Below are 18,093 nucleotides of genomic sequence, written 5' to 3' on the forward strand. Positions count from 1 at the left end.
CAAGGTATTGTTAGTGGCTAGAAAAAGAATGTCTTCAAGCCAAATGAAGAGGAGAGCAAAAGGACTAATTAAGAGAAGGTTCAAAAGCCAAGCCTAGTTCTCTAGAGTAGCACTCCTTAAACCTCAGTGGCCAGACTAATCACCTGTCCATCTTGAATCAGATTCTGATTCAGTAGCTCTAGACTGGGCTCCAGATTCTGACTTTCTAACAAGCTCTAGAGTGATGGTGATGCTGCCAGTGTGATAACCACATTCTGACGATACACTGGGGAATATAATACCTTTAGTGTCAGCAGTACACTAGGGAATAACCCCTGGTCTGAAACAGCATCAGAATAAACAGTCCCTTTTAATGTCACTATTGAGGCCTGGGTACCCAGCCTCTACTCAGTAACCCAGTCCATAAAAATGCTTCCCTGACCCCCCCCCCCCATTTCCTAACAAAATAAAGAATAACAAATTTGATAGCAGTCTGGCCCTGTCAGTGGCCAGGTGGGCTGAGGAAGTTTTGATTAAAGGTGCAAGCATGTTCTTGGGACTGGCTCAGGTAGGGAGGCAGGGTGGGAGCATGACAGTTGGGTAGTCACCAGAGGAGGTGATATGATGGGCAGATGGGCACAGATAGCATATACTGAAGAAATCCTTGGGCAGAGGATGATTAGAGAGGAACGTGAGCAGTTTGGCCAGTTTGGGATTTAGAAAGGAGGCTGGGAGATGGGGTGGGGGTAAAAGAGGTACCCTCTCCCTTAGCAGAGCTAAGTTCCAGACAACATGAGCAAGTATCACCTCCGATGTTCAGGGGAAGGAAAAGATGACTGCTTCTTTTCCAAGCACTCAGAGGATAAGAACTTGGCGTGGGTGCAAGGAGGGTGAGCACATGCAGGCAGAAGCGGCAGATCTGTCAGAAGCTGGCTCCCAGAAGAGGACTCATAAAGGCTGTTGTGAAAGGTGGGGGGAGGGAGGTGGACCAATTCTAGAAGGAGTCAACCTCTGGCTGCTGTAGTGGGGTGTCACCCCAATACCTTCCGACAGCACTACCAGTCTCTGAGCCTGGCTCCCAGCAGACCCCTCAAGAGCTACTTGGAGGGAGGAAGGTAGAGGGCAAGCAGAAAGAGAACCGGGGCTCTGATCCAACCCAGGGCAAGAAGAAAAATATGGCCCCTGTTGCTTGGGGTTATGCTTAGCCTGAGGTCTGGCCCATAACCTACTGCAGGCTCTTTCCTTTTCTGAAAGTGTTTAGATAAGGAGGAGCACAAAAGAGTGTCCTTGATTTGCTCCGTTTACTTTCTGTGGCTCTTCCAGCCTCCCCCACCCCAAAACAGCACATTCCACCTGCCCCACATGAAGGAATCCATGCTCATTCTGGCCCGCTCAGCAGGAAGGCAAGCCCGCACACAGCTGGTGGACAGAACAATGCATGGCTTGTTTATCTGACAGGAGGAGGCAAAAGCCGCTTGATCACTGTAGAGGGATATAGAGCTCTGAAGGCCTCCTCACACCCTCACACTGTTAGCTGGGGGACCCTGCAACCTGGTGATCTGGAGACCTTCCTTATACAGACCCAACCAAGGGAGAATATGTATGTGTATGTAAATGTGTGACTGTATATGTCTGTGTACATGTATGGGTATGTATGTATGTATCTGTGTGTATATCTATGTGTATGTGGGTGTATATATGTATGTATAATTTAAAAGAGAACTTTTAGGACAAGGCCTTTCTTGTCAGTTGGGGAGCTATAAGTTGGGTCATCTGAGATACAGGTACTTTACATAGAAGGGACTACCTCCCCTCACCTCTCGGAATAGCCAGGTCAAGTTCTTTCATGTAAACCTGCTGGATCCCCCTCTCCAGCCTCCACCTCAGGATCCATTCATGGCTTAAAGGAAACCCAGGGTAGTGAATAAGAAAGGAAAGGGATGTTGGGGTGGGAGCAAAGACTCCCTGAAATGCTGTGCTGCGTGTCAAGGGGTGTCTTTTGGCTTTCCAAGTAAAGAGCAATACCCTCATCTGGTTAGGGCCTTTACACTTGACCTTTTGCTTTCATTTCTCCACTTTTTCACATTGGAATCTTTAAAACACAGGGACACCTCTTTTTCTAAAGAAGGTTGGCACAAAGCAACCATATGAATGATGTGGGAGAGCTCTGCAAATATTAGGGGCTAGAAAAATGCTTAGTAGTTTAGAAACACAGTACTTGGAATTCTCTTTCAGAGTGGGCTGTGAAGCATACTCTAGTTTCTCTGTGTATAGTCTGATAACAAATACCCATCATAGACTATTTCCTGTCAATGATCCCAAAGGCAAGGAGGTGGATGGTGCATATTTCACAGCTTCTAGAAGCAAGGGGAGCAAGTCAAGAATCTGAATAACAAAGAGGGCTTTTCTCTCTTCCCTTATATACAAAAGCTAAGGGTGCAACACCAGAGGCCTGAGGGAGACTTCAGAGGAGCACATAGGGAAAATGACAATAGGTTCACAGAATCCCATCTGTTGAGTCAGCTTCTGCTGTGATGCCCAATTTCCTAAATCAACACCCAGAGTGATAAAGAAGGTGGAGGATGTTTGTCCTCCAGCTCCGATTTCTATCAGTAATATTTATAGCATCCCTTGGGAAGAAGGTTACAGGAATAATATAAGATTTCCTTTCTTTTCCCTTTCAGCCAAATACCTCCCTCAGCTCAAACTCAGTATCGGAGTACCAATTTTCAGCAAAATGATGGACTCCACAAAAGTTTTGCCTAAAGTCAAGTCTCAAAACCTTTAGAATTGCTTCTGGCCACTCCCTGAGTCATCTCCACTACTAAAGGCATGAAGCCCAAAGACAACGTCCAATGACAGTGAGGACCTAAATACAACCAAGAGAACCTACTCACTCTGCTTCGAGCAAACATGACAATGAGGAATGGCCAATGCTCAGCAGAGCTGGAGCACAGTGAGCAAGGTAGACAGTACAGGGACATGAGGTTGGGGAAGTGCCAAGGCCACATCATGGAGTTTCCAAAGGCCAAGATAGGAAGTTTGTGTTTTATTCTCAGTGTAGTGGGAAGTAAGTCACTGGAGGTTGTTAAGCAGAGGACTACCACGATCTAAGTTTTATAAAAATCTCACTTGGCTGATAGATTTAGGCAGGACAAGAGTAGAAGCCAAGGAACCAGTTTAAAAAGGCTCTTATAGGTAAGAGATAATGGTGATTTGTTCTAGGGAGGAAGCAGTAGGGGTAGAGAAAAGAGGTTTGATTAGAGGTATCTTGAAGAGGTAGAGCTTACAGTATTTGTTGATGGATTGGCTGTGGATAGTGAGGGAAAAAGAAGAATAAGCCATGACATTTGGGTTGTCTGGCATCTGTACCTTCTTAGCACAGAATTCATTCCCGAAACTGAGTCATTAGTAGTTCTTAAAAAAAAAAGTTGGCAGTCTTTACCATTCTTTTATTCAAGCTTTTATGGAGCTCCTATCTACATTTAACGTGCTTGGAGAGGTACTATGGAACATGCCAAAATGAAGAAGATATACTTCCTGTGCTCAAGAAATTTGTAGTGTGGTAGGGGGTGAATAAAAATAGCTAAGTAACTAAACAGGGCAGAATATCGTGCCATAAAGGAAGTGCTAACAAAATGAGAGTTAAAAAAGGAGAACAACAAGGATTTACTGTACAGGGAACTATATTCAATATCTTGTATAACCTATAATGGAAAAGAATCCAAAAAAAGAACACACACATATATATATACACACATACATACATACATATCCAAAGCACTTTGCTGTACACCTGAAACTAACACCACAACATTGTAAATCAACTATACTTCAATAAAAATTTAAAGCCACTCATGTAATAAAAACATTATTAAGCAAGTAAGCTTCCTTAATTTTTTGTTGAAAACACTATAAAATTGCTGTCTAAAACCAGACAATGAGGAAAAAAAGGGGAAAGTACAGCTGATTGAATCAAGGAAGACTTCACAGAGCCTCTGATTTTGAAGACTCAGGACAATTTCAGCTGGAGGAGACTGGGGAAGAGGTCATGCCAGGTTTTGCAAAAACAAGAGTGGATAAAGCAGGAACATGCTGAAGGAAGAACACAGTTTCTGTAAGGCACACAGGAAGTAAAATTAGAATGATGCAACAACACGGTGGGCCTTAAGTGTCAGGATAAAGCATTTACTTTACCAATAGGCGAGAGAGAGGCTTTCGAGGTTCCAGGATAGGAAAGCAACATGGTAAAAGCATATGTTAGGAAAGTTATTCTCATAGCCATATGTAGAATTAATTATATGGATAAATACTGAAAGCACAGTGAAGTGAGTAGGCTAGTGTAATAGACATAATAAAAGGTAGAAGTAGAGCAATGACAGTGAGGGTGGAGCAGAAGGGAAGGATGTGAGAAAGGACATAAGAGACAGAATCAAGAAGCTTGGACTACTAATTAAATATGGAGTAGAGAGAGGAGTTAAGGTGACCGTGAAACACCTAGGAGAATGGTGGTATCACTAATCCAGATAGGGAAGTTGAGAGCCAGAGCTGGCTTCAGGAGTCATGAGTTTGATTTGAGACATGAGCGTGTTTGATATGCTGTCAAATAATGTAGATAGTCATGCCCAGCAAGCAGCTTGACATCTGGGCTGCAGTGCTAGAAAGAGGTTAGGGCAGGGTATGGACATGTGGTCATTATCCACAGAGAGGAGGCAGCCGAGGCTGTCGCAGTGGATGTGACTGCCCACGGTAAATGCGTGCAAAGGAAAGAGGGTGGATGACATATCTCTACAGAACAGCTACAGAGGAAGAAGAGCTAATCAAAAAGACAAAATAATAAAATGCCATTTTCAATGATATTGGCAATATTTTTTTTTAACTAAGTGTCAGCAAAGTTGCAGGGAAAGAGGCATTCTTATACACTGCTGAATGGGAATGGATTGGGTATACATTTGCTAGAGGGAAACTTGCCATATATCAGCAAGAGACATAAAAATGTTCCTACTGTGCTTGCTTTAGCTGACATATACTAAAATTGGAACAATACAGAGAATATCAGCATGGCCCCTGCACAAGGATGACATGCAAATTTGTGAAGCACTGCTTATTTTTTCTGGAATTAGACAGTGGTGGTGGTCATACAACCTTGTAAATATACTAAAAACCACTGGATCTCACACTTAAAAGTAATGAATTTTATGGTAGGTGAATTATACCTGTTTTTAAAAATGTTCCTACCCTTTAATCTAATCTTTCCGTTCCAAGGATTCTATCCTAAGAGAGCAATTAGAGATGCACACATTGATTTATGTACATGAAGTGTCATCGACTGCAGCGTTATTTATAATGTAAAATTAGGAATATCCTAACTGTTCAACATTTAGGAAGTTAGGTGAAGTACTGTATATCTACATGAAGGAATAATAGCCTGCCATTACAAAAGTGAAAAAACAGTATACAAACCTGTATGTAGTACCAGCCCAATTCAAAAACTATATATCCATACACATATATTCATGTATAAGCATACACATATTAAAAGGCTGGATGAAAATGTACCAATATCTTACCACTAAGTATTTACCTCTGTGTGGCAGAATTAAGGGTCATTTTAATTCTTTATACCTTTAGAAAATTTTAAAATTTTCTACACTACACATGTATTAGTTTTGAATGAGAAAAGGTTTCCAAAGAAAAAGGACACCCTTCTACACAGACATATCATTTACCCTGGCAACTGTCTAATACAACTGTCTGACACATTCCTAAGTTAGAAATCTGCAATTATACTTATGATTCCACTTAACTCTTTCAAACATCTGGATTTTGCCCTCAGGGAAATCAGCTCAGAGCCCACCAACCTAGCAAAATGGTTTCCCCAACAAATGCTTTCCTGCTTGGCAGTGGATTCCTCTGTTTATGCTACTAATTAAAAAAAATTCCATCTGACAGCTTTTTACCCCAATGTCAGCACTAGTTGCTATTCTTTGCTGTGAGAGGTGGCCAGGGCTGGAAGAACGAGGAGCAAGTTGAGAAGAGGCCAGTCAGAGGAAAAGGGAGGTCAAGTCAAGGTCAGCATTATGGCCATGCCCAGTGGGTTAAAAATTTTTTTACTACTCAGGGCCTGCTTGGCTTTAGTTTTTCCTAGGCGCCTGATGGACTTGGTGGGACAAAGTTGTGTGGAGAGGGGACAAAGCACAGGAAAATCTGCTGGGGGGTGGCAGCAAGTACTATTTGTGAAGCCGTTTAACCGCTAATATTTACAGTTCACAAAGAACTTTCATAGACACCGTTCTATTTAATCCTTCCAACAACCTTATAAACTCCATGTTAGAAAAGAAGAAACTCAAGTTCAGAGGTGAAGTAAATCATACAAGGCTTGAATCCAAGTTCTTTGCTTCCAAATTCCTGTGTTTTTTTTCCTAAACAGTAGCTCTCAAAGTCTGTCGAATAGATCAGCATCAGCATCACCTGGGAAATTTGTAAGAAATGAAATTCTGGGGCCCCACTCCAGACCTTTTGAATCAGAAACTCTGAGAGTAGAGCCCAGCCATCTGAATTTTAACAAGCCCGCCAAGTGATTCTGATGCACGCTCAAGTTTGAGACACATCACTCTAGAGAATGCTATCATACATTTGAAAACAGATTTTCAAATGGCTTCTTTAAAATACTGGCTGCTGCTGCTTTGACTTATGCGGGGTCTTGTCTTCCAAGGGAGCCTAGGAACCTTCCTTCAACTTCCAGTGGCTATGTACACAATAGAGGGCAGCTGCTTGAATAGAATTTGGGCGCCAGGGCCAGGAACTTCTACTTCATGGTGAGGCGCATCCCAGAACCAAGAGGGCAGTTCCCACATCACAACTTCCCGTGTTGAGTGGAGATATGAGCTGGCAAGCAGCTGCCATATATCTGTCCCCCTTGCTGAAGTTTCTCTTCATAAAGCTTTCACATGGTCTCGCAATGCTCTGCATGAGCCGCTGAGAAATTCCCTGATCTGATGTATTTACGTTTACGAACCTCTAGTTCATCAAGCTTTTCATTTCTTTGGATTTCAGTTTGGTTTTCTAATGGATTTGGAAGCAACAATTTAGAAGAAAATAGACAGCAATTTGAACAAAATTATTTTCCTTCTGGGGAACCTGGACTCCCTACTCCCGCCTCCCCAGCCTACTCCCTACCCAATTTCCTCACTGCAGGTAACTGTTTTCTCTCTCTCTCTCTCTCTCTCACACACACACACACACACACAATCATACACATTCCTTCCCCATGGGATGGAGAACAAACAAATCAGCAATTTTTTGTAAAATTGGACTTGATTTATATTGGATTTTAACTTTTGTCAAGGTGATGTTTATAAAATTGAAACAAAACCCATGCATGGATATGGATTTAATTTGAAAATGCTAAAGCTGAAAGACAGGATCATGGACTGAAAATTATAAAGTTTTCAAAATTCTAGGAGTGAACAGAATTTGTTGTATTTCCCCTTCTACACAGGTACTTGCATTGAATTCATTCCTTTACTTATTCATTCATTGATTCTTTCATTCATTAGTTATTGAGAGCCAAGAAAGCACTGTTCAAGGTGCTGGGGACAAACCAATGAATAAAACAGACTAGACAGACCTCATGGGGCTCAACTCAATAAATATATAATATGACAGGTAGTGCTAAGTGCTATGAAGACAGAGAAAGCAGGGTAAGGGGTAAACTGTCAGACAGGGCTATGTGAGGGCCGATCCTATTTTAGAGTGTGGTCAGGGAAGGCCTCTATTAGGAGGTGATATCTGAGCAGCGACTTAAAGTCAGGGAAGGAGCCAGGCGAATATCTGAGGGAAGAATGTTCTAGGCAGAGGCATCAGGCAGGGCAGTGGTCCCAAGATAGGATCAGCTTGCCATGGTCCAAGAACCATGAAAGCCAGTGTGGCTGGAGCAGAATGAACAAGACAAAGAAGGGTAGGAAATGAGGTTGGGGAAGGAGCCAAGGGCCAGGTGAGTGGGTCATTGTAAGGACTTGGATTTAATTGTAAGACTGATGGGAATAAATGTGTCTATCATGTGTTTAACAGGTGCCAAGGAGTCTTAAAAAGTCTACACTATGATCCTTGCCCTCGAGAAGCTTCAATCTGTCATCCATTTGGGGAAACAAGCCAGAATTACAGGAGACTTGAAAAGGGGTGGGGATTCTTGCTGACTCATGTATACTTGTTCCTAATACTAACGAGCCATCTTTAGTAGAAAAGAGCTCCAAAGGAGAAAAAGGCCTGCCTCCTACGCCAATTTGAAAAGATTCTTCCACGCCATACTTTAGGCATTTTTATATCAAAAGCACTTATAGCGTTCACTATGTATTACAAATATTAAAACATTTAATACTCATAACAACCCTATGAAGCAGGTGCTACTCATCTCCATTGTGCAGAGAGGAAAATCAGAGGTTTGGAGAGGTTGAGTAACTTGCCCAAGATCACAGAACTACAAAGTCACAGAGATCGTATTCGAACACAGGCAGCCTGACTCCAAAGCCCATGTTCTTAACCACTATTCTAACCTGCCTCACCTACAGGTAGAGATAGAAGGATGGGAAGGGGGGCATGATGAATCTACAATTGAGAATAAAAGGAAAAGTCTCCCAGATGTCCTGGGTGACCAAGAAGAGTTCTGGGGCCTATGGGAGACCTGGGGAGAAGACTGAACTAGCTGGGGAGAGAGCTAGAGAAACAGAGAGCCAGTGAAAAACTGTAAGCATGACAATGGCAGAATCAGATCTGCATTTTGGAAAGATGTATCTGCTAACATTTTTAGGGAGAAAAGAAGCAGGTGGACCAGTTAGGAAATGAATGTTATAGTCCAAAGTGATCTATGATTCAGGGATAGAGTGGCAAGGCAGATTTGAGGCTTGTCTGAGAATGGTCTAGGAGGTAGAACCAATAAATCTTGGTTCCCAGTTGGACAAAATGTGAGGGGTAGAGGAAGGAGCCCAGAGTGTCTGCCAGATTTCTCACTTCAACAAATAATTGAGCCTGTCACCAAGAAGAGGGGGGAGGGAAATTAGTCCAATTTTGGACAAGTCGATTTTTAAGTTTTTATTTTTTAAAGCAATACTTGCAAAAGGTAAACCATTCAAACAGTACAAAAGCATATACAATGAAAAATGAGTTCCCCATACTCTGGGGGAGACCATCATTAACAGGTTCTTGTTTATCCCAGAGCAGCAGTACGGCATAGTGTTAAGAACATAAGCTCTGGAACCAGACTGTCTAGATTTGAATCTGCCACTGCTGGCTGTGTGGCCTTGGGCTAGTTACTTAACACCTCTGCCTCACTTACATTATCTGCAAAATCGGGATTATAATAACAGAATACAAAAAAAAAGCATACTAGAATACTGTTCAGAACCTTGCTGTTAGTGTTTAACAATATATCTTGGAGATAATTTTGTATCTGCATGTACTTTTTCACAAATTTTTAATAACCGCCTAGTGTTGCACTTGTGTGACTTTTTCATAGTTCATTTAACCTTTACCCAATTAATGAATATTAAGGTTGTTTCTAATTTTTTGTTAATACAAATAATGCTGCAATGAATATCTTTGAACATCTCTTCACACACATATATGATTATATCTGTTAGATAAATTCCTGCAACTGGAATTCTGGTTCAGAGCATATGAATGTTTAATTGTGATAAAGTCTCCTGAAATCCAAAGAGGTTATGCTAATTTGTATTTCCACCAACAATGTATTAGAGCAGTGCTTTTCAAACTTTCATGTGCAAACAAATCACCTACGGATCTCGTTAAAATGCAGATTCTGATTTAGTAGGTCTGGGATGGGGCTGCATTTGTAACAAGCTCTCAGTTTATGCAGATCCTGCTTGTTCAAGGATCATGCTTTGAGTAGCAAGGTATATAGCAGGGTGTAAGAGTGCGCATTTCTCCACACGCTTGCCAAAAATTGTATATTTCATGCTCTGATTTTTGCCATTCTGACTGGTGAAAGTTGTATCTTAAGGTGAGAGTTGTTGCTTAAATTAACCTATATTTCTTTAATTATGAGTGTTGTTGAGCATCTTTCTGTTTATTTTTATAAGCCAATTTTCTTTTTCCCTGGACTGGCTGTTTAGGTCCATTTTTCCTCTTTTTTAACAATGGTTTATTGGTATTTTTCTAAGTGATTCTCAGTCTCAAGAGCTCTTTATATATACAGGGAACCAGCCCTTTCCCATATCAGATGCAAATCCTTCTTCCCAGTTTTTTGTCTTTGGATTCTGTTTCTGTATTTTTGTGGTGCTGTAAATTTTAACTTTCATGTAGTCAAATTTAACAATTTTCTCCTTTATGGCTTCCTTTGGGTCCTGCTTAGAGAGACCTTTAATATTTAATAATAAAATCATATATTAAAAAATCTAAATTATGCCTTTGGATCAATTCCTAGGCTCAATTATGGTCCATTGATCTGTATTCATGTGGTAGTACCAAACTATTTTAATAACTGTAGTTTTATAATATGTTTCAACAGGACTGGTTCCTTTCTCCCTTATTACTCTTCTTTTTCAGACCTTTCCTGACTAATCTTACAGATTTATATTTCCATATGTACTTTATAATCAGCTTGGGCATGTTGAATTATGATATGTTTGGGAGACAACTTGGTGGCACAGTGTAACATGCAGTTGAAAATGATAATCTGGCGTCTAGTAGTGTGGTCTTCTCTGGATATAGAAATCTGAGAGTCATCAGTGATACCTAAAGCCTCTCAAGAAAAGTCCATAGAATGAAAAAGAGGGTCTGAGGCTGAACTCTAGGTTAGTGTGGTTCTCAAAGTTCAGTCCTCAGACCAGCAGCACCAGCATTACCTGAGAACTTCTTGGACCCTGACTGGATCAGAAACTTGGGGTGGGGGAGCAATATGTTCCTTAACAAACCCTCCAGAGGATTCTAATGCACACTCAAGTTTGAGGACCACTCTTCTAAGGTATACTGTAGTTAACAGACAAATTAAGGAAAGAGAGCTGAAAATAAGTAGTAGTAAGAAAACCAGGAGAAAGATATACTTAATAATCAAAGAGAAGAAATTTCCAGAAATAAAAGTTCAATAGGGCCAATATTAATTAAGCAACAACTATTTTCAAAGGGCTTTATACATATTACCTCATTTACTCATATAACTCTATAAGGTAGATACCATTATTCCCATCTTGCAGATGAGAAAATTTTGGTTAACTAACTTGCTAAAGGTCAGCCAGCTGATATGTGATTTGACACCAGTGCTGTTATATACCAATGGCTATGTGCCTTCCATTGTACTCCTTCCACTGTACTGCTGAAAAACTGCTATTGAAAAATTGCCCACTGGAAAAGGAGAAAAAAAAGATCCTCCTTGATGGTTTTTTCTCAATCTGGAGGATACCAATTCATCTGGAACTATAGAGAAGACTGTCATGTAGTGGAAGAAGCCACACTTCAGTGAGAAAATGAGAAGAAGAAAATGGAGGATGAAAGTTAAGGAGAGCTGATATTTTTAGGATGAAGTGACCACCAGAAGATATTTATGTGTAATTGAGATCACTTTAGATTAGGAGTAACATTCGATGGGCCTAGGACAATCTCTGGTCCTGATCTGGACCTAAACAACACACCAGTTCTACCTATGCTCTACAACTGCCAGTTGAATCTCTACATATCCCATCAATCCCCTCAAACTAAAGACAAAACAAAACAAAAACCAAACAAACACTGACATCAAGCCTAGCTCTTCCTAATTTATCTTCTTATTTTGTCTTAAATCCTTAAAGGTCTTACTGGCTCAAACCTTGTAATCATTGTTTTCTTCTCTTCTTTGGCCTTTATATTGAACCACTCACCAAGTCCTGGCTTTGAAATATCTCCCCCATTAACTCGTCCTGTCCATTCCTACTGTCACTACTTTACATAAGCAGGCATGTCACATGGCCTCCCTACATCCAGTCCAACCCACACCAATTTCCCACAAATACTAATTTCATTCTTATTCACCTATTCACAATCCTGCAATGACTCCTCACTGGCTACTAGATAAACTTTGCTTTACTGGGCCTTCTATTAGTTCAAATTTACCTCTCACTGATGGGTAAATTTGGATGGGCTTCCTTAATATTCCTCAAACCTGCATCTACATTTCTCTCCATCCTCTCTTCATGCCTTCCCACATACCATTTAGGAATTGAGCCAACCTCCCCTTCTTTTGTTCAAGTTCCTTGTGATGTTCTTCTTCCAATTTTCACAACCACTTGCTGCTGGTATCACTCATTTTGTCAATCACCTACTTCCTTTCTCAACCAGTTTACCTATATATGTCTTATCTCCATCCACTAGAGTTCAGGGGTGGAACATACTCCTGCTGTGAGCCCCACTACATTGTTTAACATATTGCTATTTACATGCTAAGCACTCAAACTCAAAAACACTTATTAAATCAATGAAATCGTATCATGAGAACTTGGTATTTAAAGAGATATTTGGTGAATTGATGTTTAGAAAATGCCTACTTTCTTTTTCACTTTCAAATGTCATATTAAAAACAGTACACATTCACTAGGTATTACCCAGTATCAAGTACTATTGTAGGCACAATCTCATGAAATACCTATTTAATCCTTACCAGATCCCTGTCAGGTGGGAATTACTGCCCTGAATTACTCATAAATACAAGACTATGAGATGGTTAAAGACTTGTCCAGTATTTCTACTGAGTACTCAGAGCCTACAGTGAAAACCCCCAAGTCCACTGCTCTATCCTCCATAACACAGATTCCTTTCTTTCATTTTTAATTTTTAAACAGGCTCCTATGGTTCTTAGTTGAATTATAAACATGGTTTTTGTATAGTCTTGATGTAAGAAAAAATTGTGACTAACAAAACAGGTAAATAATAAATATACTTATATCTCAAGTTTAGTGTCTAATTACAGTTACTATGAATAATGAGAGAAAGTACCTGTGTGTCCCCGAAGTAAACTTGTGCCATAATGCAAATAGAGATGAGATGCAGCAGGGTGCTATATTAACATTCATAATTATGCATCTTATGTTCCAAAAATGAATTGTTTGCCAGCAAAGGAAAATGGCAATAGTAAGAATTATGGCAAAAGCATATAAGGTTAATCAACATATAATCGACTCTCAAATATGCACATTTTAGCTATTTTCTTTTATTGATGTTTATGATTTATTATTTAGAAACATTGTAATCTACCAGAATATATTTCCCTATTAAGGACACCCGAAATGAAAACACACTCACATCAAGTGAATTAATTTCTATGACACATAGTAGATATATCACTTAAGGGAGATTTTGTTCTACAAATGCAATAACCTACATGTAATAAGGTGTCAACTTCTTCAGTGATATTTGGTCTAAAACACACACACACACATACACACATACACACACACACATGCACTTTGGGGGCAATTTAAACTTTCTGGGAGAAAAAGACTAGATTAAAAACTCTTTTTTCAATATCTCCTAATGCATGCTTTATTAAACATAGCACAACCCAAAGAAACAGGAGGAATGCAGAATACAAATGACAACATTTTCCCACTGACTGAGACTGACCCAGCTTCAGGTGAGAAAGGAAGATGCCTTCACCCAGCAGACGGCTATTGGATGTCTTTATTAAGGTGCCAAAACCCATCAGTTCAGCTGCAAACAGACCCATTCCTAGAACCTTAACTCTCACCCTATCTAAGAGCCAATTAACTCAGATTATTCTTCTGTCAAGATTAGCAAGCATCCCAGGTCAAGGCAAAGCTTAAGCCTGGATGACTGAGAAAGATTCATTTGTCCTCTCAGACCACTTCTTACACTTTCTTTTGCTCTGGGCTCTCCTGGGGTGCAAGGTTACTGCTGAGAATAATACTAACAGGGTGAGGCAAGGGAGAAAGCATGCACAGCCTAAGGATTTTTAAAGTCATATAAGGATTTCTTGAAGATCTCAACTAATATATTCAATTTAAAGCCTCAGAAAATGTTACAGAGACAGAAGCAAAATAGTAGGTAAGCAGGTAGGTAGGAACCAATGAGGTATTACAGACAGCAAACTATATACTATGGAGTCAGATGGACCTGGCTATGAGATAGTGGACATGTCAGCTATTTCATTTCTTTGTACCTCCGTCTCCTCATCTGTAATATAGGGATGTATTCATCCCTATACCTCATAAGAGAGCTGTGATGATTAAATGACATGATGCAGTTGAGAGCTCCAAGCACTGCATCTGACCCACAGTAAGTGCTGGGATAGGGGGACAGAACTAACATTTACAGAATGTCTATTAAATCTGAAAGTAATCATGGTTCTGGCTGTACTGCTTCAGACTTAGGTGGGAAGGCACCTTGGAGAAACCCTTCGGCCTGAATCCAAAGCCCTATGGAGAACTCAGTTCATCCCTTACTGGTCTTAACATTTTCAAACGAACTACTTGGTAGAGAACTGATACAGCACTATCTCAGTGAGCTGTAGAACTATGATAGTCCCTATGACTGGAATTCACAGCAATGTTAATACAGGAAAAAGAGATGGATTCTGGAGCCACACACAGAGACTGGATTCAAGTCCCAGCTCTGACACTTATTAGCTGTGTGGCTTAAGACAACTGACGTGTCCATTCTGAGCCTTGGTTTCCTCACATAATACGTACTTTGTAGAACTCTGGTAAGGATTCAATTGATGTAAGGGTGCTATCACTAATTAAGTTCTCATGATCACACGAGGTCTCAGGCCAAGCAAGCCACTTAGATCCTCGGATATAATACACAGGCAACACAGAGCTACTTTCCCTGTCCAGTTATGGCAAACCAATGGCTATTTCAAGTGTTTACCCTAATAAGCATGAGGAAGGAAAGAAGAAATTCTTTTTACTGTGGCATGACAAAGAGCTTCTAGCAATTCTTCATTCTTTGTGTTCGGAAGGATTCATCATAATCATGATCCTGAATCACATATAAGAGATCAGCCATACTCTCCATCACTTCATGAGTGCCCTTCTCCACTCATCCTTTTTTTCTGGCTGTGCAGCTTGCATGATCTAAATTCCCCAACCAGGGACTGAACCTAGGCTCCCTGCAATGGAAGCGTGGAGTCCTAACCACTGGACCACCAGGGAATTCACTCCACTCATCCTTAAACTTTTCTTTATTAAACCCCAAGCTTCTCCCAAGAAGTACAGAGTAGCAAAGAATCTCTCACTCCCTCTCTCTCTCTCTCTCACACACACACACATACACACACATACACACACAAACAGAGAGAGAAGGAAGGATATCACAAGAGAAAATTTTCCTAATTTCATACAAAATTCATGTACCAAGACTAGTTTTGAATTTTTGTTTCAAATGTTCCATTCTGTTGGAAGGGCCATGAGTACTTTAAGAAATCTATTCCTGAAGTGCAAAGAGGGATAACCTCAGGTAAGTAACTTTCACTGTATGTAAATTTATTTATTTATATAAATATTTATTTATTTATTTTGGCTGTGTTGGGTCTTCTTTGCTGCGCACTGGCTTTTCTCTAGTTGCGGCGAGTGGGGGCTACTCTTCTTTGCGGTGCGCAGGCTTCTCGTTGTGGTGGCTTCTCTTGTTGTGGAGCACGGGCTCTAGGCACCCGGGCTTCAGTAATTGTGGCTCATGGGCTTCCGTAGTTGTGGCTCGCGGGCTTCAGTAGTTGTGGCTCAGGGGCTCTAGAGCACAGGCTCAGTAGTTGTGGCGCACGGGCTTAGTTGCTCCGTGGCATGTGGCTCAAACCCATGTCCCCTGCATTGGCAGGCGGTCTTAACCACTGCGCCACCAGGGAAGACCAACTGTATGTAAATTTAAATCACACAAATTTTATGACTGAGAGAAAGAGAAGGGCAGGTGATGTTCTGCTCCTTCCCCTAGAGAGAAAAACTACCCTTCATAACTTCTCAAAGACTATTCAAAGGCATACATTAACTTTATACTTAACAAAATTGAAGGATATTCTGCACCCTCATCACAGGAAAAAAAGGAAGAATATATCTTTGCATTAGGAGCCAGAGACATAATCATTTTTAGCTGAACAAGGATGCCAGAACGGCCAACCAATGCTTTCCCTTTGATTAGCTGGAAAGCAATCAATGCACTCTTGCTAGATTGAAGCTTTCACTCAAAATAGAAACTGGCCTGAAGTCCAGAGCTGGCAGTTTAGAGACAAATCCCCAGAAGGGATCTTGACACTTGCAATAAGATCCAGGGTTGGCATACTCATTAGGATCCAAGTTTAAGACTGGGGCTTGAAGAAGCGAAGTAATAAGGACTGGTGAAAAATAAAATACTGACTGCCTTCAGGATTCATATGTTTCTTTCATCAGCTAAAAGGAACACTTTTGGTGCTTAAGGTTTGCTTAGTTTAGCTGTTGTAAAAAAGACATTGGATTTTTATATGTATAACTGATTCACTTTGCTGTACACCTGAAACTAACACAACACTGTAAATCAACTATACTCCAATAAAAATTTTTTAAAAAAGAAAATGTAAAAAGACTATTTTTTAGTATAGATTTAGATTCACAGCAAAATTAAGAAGGTACAGAGATTTCCCATATACCCCTTGCCCCTACACATGCATAACCTTCCTCATTATCTATGTCCTCCACCAAAGTGGTACTTTTGTTACAACTGATAAACCTACCTTGATACAACATTATCACCCAAAGTCCATAGTTTACATAGTTTACTCTCAGTGTTGTACATTCTAGGGGTTTGGATAAATGCATAATGACATGTATCCACCATTAGAGTATCATCAGAATAGTTTCACTGCCCTGAAAATCCTGTGTTCTGCCTTTTCATCCCTCCCTTCCTTCCCTCTAACCCTGGGCAACCACTGATATTTTCGCTGTCTCTATAGTTTTGCCTTTTCAAGAATGTCATATAGCTGGAATCATACATTATATAGCCTTTTCAGATCAGCTTCTTTCACTTAATAATATGCATTTAAGATTTTTCCATGTCTTTTCATGGCTTGATAACTCATATAAATATAACGCTGAATAATATTACATTGTGTGGATGTACCATGGTTTATTTATCCATTCATCTACTGAAGGATATCTTGGTGCTTCCAAGTTTTGGCAAGTATGAATAAAGCTTATATAAACATCCATGTGCATGTTTTTGAATGAACATAAGTTTTCATCTCATCTGGGTAAATACCAAGGAGTGCACTGGCTGGATCTTATGGTAAGAGTATATTTAGTTTTGTGAGAAACTGCCGAACAATCTTCCAAAGCCGGCTGTACCATTTTGCATTCCTACTAGCAATGAATGAGAGTTCCTGTTGCTCCACATCCTTGTCAGCATTTGGTATTGTCAGTATTCCAGATTTTGACCATTCTAACAGGTATGTAGTGGTATCTCGTTGTTATAATTTGCATTTCCCTGATGACATATGACATGGAGCATCTTTTCATATGCTTATTAGCCATCTGTATATCTTCTTTGATGAGTTGTTTGTTCAGGTCTTTGGCCCATTTTTAAATTAGGTTGTTTTTTTTTTTTATTGTTGTGTTTGAAGAGCCCTTTGCATATTTTGGATAACAGATGTATTTTTTTAAACTATTTTCTCTCAGTTTGTGGCTTGCCTCCTCATTGTCTTGACAATGTCTTTCCCAGAGCAGAAGTTTATAATCTTAATGAAGCCTAGCTTATCAATTATTTCTTTCATGGATCCTGACTTTGGTGTTGTATCTAAAAAGTCATCACCATACCCAAAGTCATCTAGGTTTTCTCCTATGTCATTTCCTAGGAGTTTTATAGTTTTACATTTTGCATTTAGGTCTATGGTCCATTTTCAGATAATTTTTGTGAAGGGTGTAAGGTCTGTTTCTAGATTCATTTTTTGCAAGATATTGATTTTTAATAAAGACATTTATTCAATTTAGACATTTATTTAATTTTGAATTAATTGAAGATATGGGGAGGTAAGGCTTAAAAATCTCAGGATGAGGGATTTAAACATTATTGAGACTTCCACTTCTGTGAAAATGTAGTAGATGAACTTTTCCTTATTCCTTCCACGAAGTACAACTAAAAATCTTGGAC

The 18,093-nt window shown here is 40.0% G+C and overlaps 1 protein-coding gene and 1 non-coding gene across 3 annotated transcripts in view; one reads left to right on the forward strand and one right to left on the reverse strand.

Annotated features, from left to right (window-relative positions):
• SHROOM4 (shroom family member 4) overlaps window positions 1–18,093 on the reverse strand; it is a 199,620-nt gene that overhangs the window by 48,899 nt on the left and 132,628 nt on the right. The window lies entirely within an intron of this gene.
• On the forward strand, window positions 4,988–5,091 carry LOC132358105 (U6 spliceosomal RNA). The gene has a single exon (XR_009500459.1). It is a non-coding gene; the product is annotated as a U6 spliceosomal RNA (small nuclear RNA).

Source organism: Balaenoptera ricei, chromosome X (assembly GCF_028023285.1).
Source record: "Balaenoptera ricei isolate mBalRic1 chromosome X, mBalRic1.hap2, whole genome shotgun sequence".
NCBI lineage: Eukaryota > Metazoa > Chordata > Mammalia > Artiodactyla > Balaenopteridae > Balaenoptera > Balaenoptera ricei.